This window comes from Schistocerca americana, unplaced genomic scaffold (genome assembly GCF_021461395.2).
Source record: "Schistocerca americana isolate TAMUIC-IGC-003095 unplaced genomic scaffold, iqSchAmer2.1 HiC_scaffold_519, whole genome shotgun sequence".
In the NCBI taxonomy this organism is placed as follows: Eukaryota; Metazoa; Arthropoda; class Insecta; order Orthoptera; family Acrididae; genus Schistocerca; species Schistocerca americana.
In genome coordinates, this window is record NW_025726257.1 from 45,001 (window position 1) to 50,000 (window position 5,000).

The 5,000-nt window shown below is 53.0% G+C and overlaps 1 non-coding gene across 1 annotated transcript in view; it reads right to left on the reverse strand.

Annotated features, from left to right (window-relative positions):
- The window catches only part of LOC124585940, a 1,910-nt gene extending 1,018 nt beyond the window's left edge, over nucleotides 1-892 (reverse strand). Inside the window, exon 1 of the ribosomal RNA XR_006974953.1 lies at nucleotides 1-892. This exon is cut by the window's left edge and continues 1,018 nt beyond it. This is a non-coding gene — a ribosomal RNA (small subunit ribosomal RNA).
- Between the last annotated feature and the right edge of the window lie 4,108 nt (nucleotides 893-5,000).

The following is a 5,000-nucleotide window of genomic DNA, read 5'->3' on the forward strand; positions in this document are numbered from 1 at the left end:
CAGTATTCAGGCGGGCTTGCCTGCTTTAAGCACTCTAATTTGTTCAAAGTAAACGTGCCGGCCCACCGAGACACTCACTCAAGAGCACCCTGGTAGGATTGCAACGGGGTCCGCCTCGGGACGCACGAGCACGCACGAGGCGCGTCGCACGCCTTCAGCTCGCCCCACCGGCAGGACGTCCCACGATACATGCCAGTTAAACACCGACGGGCGGTGAACCAACAGCGTGGGACACAAATCCAACTACGAGCTTTTTAACCGCAACAACTTTAATATACGCTATTGGAGCTGGAATTACCGCGGCTGCTGGCACCAGACTTGCCCTCCAATAGATACTCGTTAAAGGATTTAAAGTGTACTCATTCCGATTACGGGGCCTCGGATGAGTCCCGTATCGTTATTTTTCGTCACTACCTCCCCGTGCCGGGAGTGGGTAATTTGCGCGCCTGCTGCCTTCCTTGGATGTGGTAGCCGTTTCTCAGGCTCCCTCTCCGGAATCGAACCCTGATTCCCCGTTACCCGTTACAACCATGGTAGGCGCAGAACCTACCATCGACAGTTGATAAGGCAGACATTTGAAAGATGCGTCGCCGGTACGAGGACCGTGCGATCAGCCCAAAGTTATTCAGAGTCACCAAGGCAAACGGACCGGACGAGCCGACCGATTGGTTTTGATCTAATAAAAGCGTCCCTTCCATCTCTGGTCGGGACTCTGTTTGCATGTATTAGCTCTAGAATTACCACAGTTATCCAAGTAACGTGGGTACGATCTAAGGAACCATAACTGATTTAATGAGCCATTCGCGGTTTCACCTTAATGCGGCTTGTACTGAGACATGCATGGCTTAATCTTTGAGACAAGCATATGACTACTGGCAGGATCAACCAGGGAGCTGCGTCAACTAGAGCTGAGCAGCCGGCCGCCCGGGAGTGTGTCCCGGGGGCCCGCGCGAACACGCAAGCGTCCGCTCAATTATTCTGCAAACAGGAGGAGGCTGAGCTCCCCTGCACAATACACCTCGAAACCCTCTCAGGTCCCGGCGGCGCGCAGCGCCGTCCTAAGTACTTGGTCGGGTTCGAGAGAGGCGCAATCGCCCGGAGTTTGGCGAGTAGACGCTTTAGGTGCGACCACCCGTGCTCCCAACTGAGCTTGCCGCTGCCGACAGAGGCCCGGGAGCGTGCTGTCGTGGCATTGCCGGCGGGAGACAACACGCGCCACCTACGGTGGCCGGCAGCTCCAACGCCAGCGCCACAGAAGGACAAAAGCCCCACTTGGGTGCCGAAGCGAACTCTCCCAGCACAGCGCACGCGCCAACACGTCCGCACAGCTGCGATACAATCCACCTGCGAGAACCGCAGAGGCGACCGAGCAGCAGACGGCGTCGCGGCGCCGAGCGCCGGGCGGCGGCGCATCCTCAGCGCACACAGTCCTCAATCGGACCAGCACACTGCAGATGTCCACCGCGCTTCGCACCGGGCCCGCGAGGACCTACTTTGGCCGCACGGCGCCGCGTGCAGGGTGCGCCGGCGCGCAGCTGCGCCGCCTGCCGCCTCCGTCGGCCGGCGCGCCTGCCACTGGCCGCCCCCACCAGCCGGCTGTAGCGCGTGCGCCCACGCACCGCGCGGCCAGCACGCCGGAAGGCCCCCCCTCACCGGCCGGGGACGGTCCCACCCAGCCACCGCCGCGTATCGCTTCACACCCACATGCCATTCACGTTCGTGGGCATGGTGGGTATCGCTGAAACAACCGGTTGGTAGCTCAACCGATCGTCGCCATCACTGATTCACCTCTAGCGAGAACAACCGCACCACAACGGTTTACCAGTTCTTCATTTGCGTAACGTCACCAGCAAACGTAGACGTCCATCGCCATTTGCAAATTCAACGATTGTTGCATGCCTGTGTCAGGTGTCACGACACACTATGTCTGCCCACATACACGCAACAACATGTGCACGCTTCGCGAACACGTGGAAGGTGGCCCCCGTACGTATGCGATGTCCATTGCGCGAACGACTGTCAACCGGCCTCTGTCGCATGTCGCAGATGTGGAACGCAGTGCACCATGCTATCACGGTGTGTGAGAAGAGACGACTACGTCTGACAACACGCGCCACTACATCAACAGACGGCTCATGCTGATCGCCATCCACGGCATACCATACTGCAATCCAGCTCTTATAGGGAGACGACACGTAGCTGAGTGCACAATATTTGGACCGTATGGTTCGCCGTTGTTGGCGCAGTCGTGGTACGGTCACACATGTACCACGATGTATCATTCAGTACATGAGGACCAATGTGCGGTACAGTGTGTGATTTGGACGTACAACATCAGCGGACAGTTGCCACAAGCCGTACCACAACGTAGGCTGTGCTTCGCCATGCGAATGCCAATGAACAACTGCGAAGGGCATTGAGCATGTACGTCCTGCCGCCATCCGCATTACAGTGTATAGCTGCAAGGTGTTTAACATGAAGCGATACTCTGGGGACCGGGCAGTGCGAGTAGCAAACTATATTGCGGGGGTTGCAGTTAGGCAACACTACACTAATTTAACGCGTCGTATGACAATTACAGAGCAGGTTAAGGCCCAACGTGTGTTGGGTTAAGGCCCAACGTGTGTTGGGTTAAGGCCCAACGTGTGTTGGGTTAAGGCCCAACGTGTGTTGGGTTAAGGCCCAACGTGTGTTGGGTTAAGGCCCAACGTGTGTTGGGTTAAGGCCCAACGTGTGTTGGGTTAAGGCGCAACATAGGTTAGGTTAAGGCGCAACATAGGTTAGGTTAAGGCGCAACATAGGTTAGGTTAAGGCGCAACATAGGTTAGGTTAAGGCGCAACATAGGTTAGGTTAAGGCGCAACATAGGTTAGGTTACGGCGCAACATAGGTTAGGTTAAGGCGCAACATAGGTTAGGTTAAGGCGCAACATAGGTTAGGTTACGGCGCAACATAGGTTAGGTTAAGGCGCAACATAGGTTAGGTTAAGGCGCAACATAGGTTAGGTTAAGGCGCAACATAGGTTAGGTTAAGGCGCAACATAGGTTAGGTTAAGGCGCAACATAGGTTAGGTTAAGGCGCAACATAGGTTAGGTTAAGGCGCAACATAGGTTAGGTTAAGGCGCAACATAGGTTAGGTTAAGGCGCAACATAGGTTAGGTTACGGCGCAACATAGGTTAGGTTAAGGCGCAACATAGGTTAGGTTAAGGCGCAACATAGGTTAGGTTAAGGCGCAACATAGGTTAGGTTACGGCGCAACATAGGTTAGGTTACGGCGCAACATAGGTTAGGTTACGGCGCAACATAGGTTAGGTTAAGGCGCAACATAGGTTAGGTTAAGGCGCAACATAGGTTAGGTTAAGGCGCAACATAGGTTAGGTTAAGGCGCAACATAGGTTAGGTTAAGGCGCAACATAGGTTAGGTTAAGGCGCAACATAGGTTAGGTTAAGGCGCAACATAGGTTAGGTTAAGGCGCAACATGGGTTAGGTTAAGGCGCAACATGGGTTAGGTTAAGGCGCAACATGGGTTAGGTTAAGGCGCAACATGGGTTAGGTTAAGGCGCAACATGGGTTAGGTTAAGGCGCAACATGGGTTAGGTTAAGGCGCAACATGGGTTAGGTTAAGGCGCAACATGGGTTAGGTTAAGGCGCAACATGGGTTAGGTTAAGGCGCAACATGGGTTAGGTTAAGGCGCAACATGGGTTAGGTTAAGGCGCAACATGGGTTAGGTTAAGGCGCAACATGGGTTAGGTTAAGGTACAATATGGGTTAGGTTAAGGTACAATATGGGTTAGGTTAAGGTACAATATGGGTTAGGTTAAGGTACAATATGGGTTAGGTTAAGGTACAATATGGGTTAGGTTAAGGTACAATATGGGTTAGGTTAAGGTACAATATGGGTTAGGTTAAGGTACAATATGGGTTAGGTTAAGGTACAATATGGGTTAGGTTAAGGTACAATATGGGTTAGGTTAAGGTACAATACGGGTTAGGTTAAGGTACAATACGGGTTAGGTTAAGGTACAATACGGGTTAGGTTAAGGTACAATACGGGTTAGGTTAAGGTACAATACGGGTTAGGTTAAGGTACAATACGGGTTAGGTTAAGGCACTTGGGGGGGGGGGGGGCCCGGTTTGTTGATTGTGATTATCGTAAGTAAATGACTGCGGCATCATCTGATTTGCCACGTCAGGGTGCACCTTTGGCTCATAACAGGCGGCGCTCTGATTCCATGCTTGTGGCAGACCTGTGTCTTTCATTCCTGCCATTGTTTGTGTGGTGTGACAGGAGGCAGTATTGTGATGTTGGGTGCACCCCTGTCTGGGACATGTGTGGGTGTTGGTGGCTTAGCTGAGCAATGGTGGTTGTCGGAAGGGTGGGATATTCTGTTTTCCGAGTGGACCTCCCGGTCTGGTTATGATAGTGTGGATTGTCTAATGTGGCAGAGAGGATGCACTGGGTGTTGTTCCATGCTGGTGCTTACATATTGTCTGTGTGCCTGTTACAGGCAGAGAGTAGTGCGTGATAAGAGTGTCTGGCTGACGTGTGATTGTGAGCAGAGTCTTTCAGCATGTATACGGACAGGTCTATACATTATCTGTATTCTGATGGCTCTATCTATTACTAATCAGCGCCGTGTATACGTTTAATCCGGTTCCAGTCGAAACTATTGTATCTCTGTACATTAGTGACACGGCGAGCCCGCTATGTAGTTACTCGTCTCGGCAGCTTCCACCGGTGTATGGCAAATGATTATAAGGAATCAGTCTAGTCGTCAATACCGATAGTCTGACGTCACATGTCTGGGGTGGGGGACGCTGCGCCCTTCCGGTGGGTCATGGCCTAGGAAGACTCTTCCCACGCAGGGGGGCTTGGACTGTCATTGACTCTTCCGAGTAATATACTTGCCGTACGTTTTTGCGACTGCGAGTGCAACGCTCACCGGTACCGACATGGATGGAGCGCCTCCTAGCTGCCGCTGAGCATCTGCATTCGTA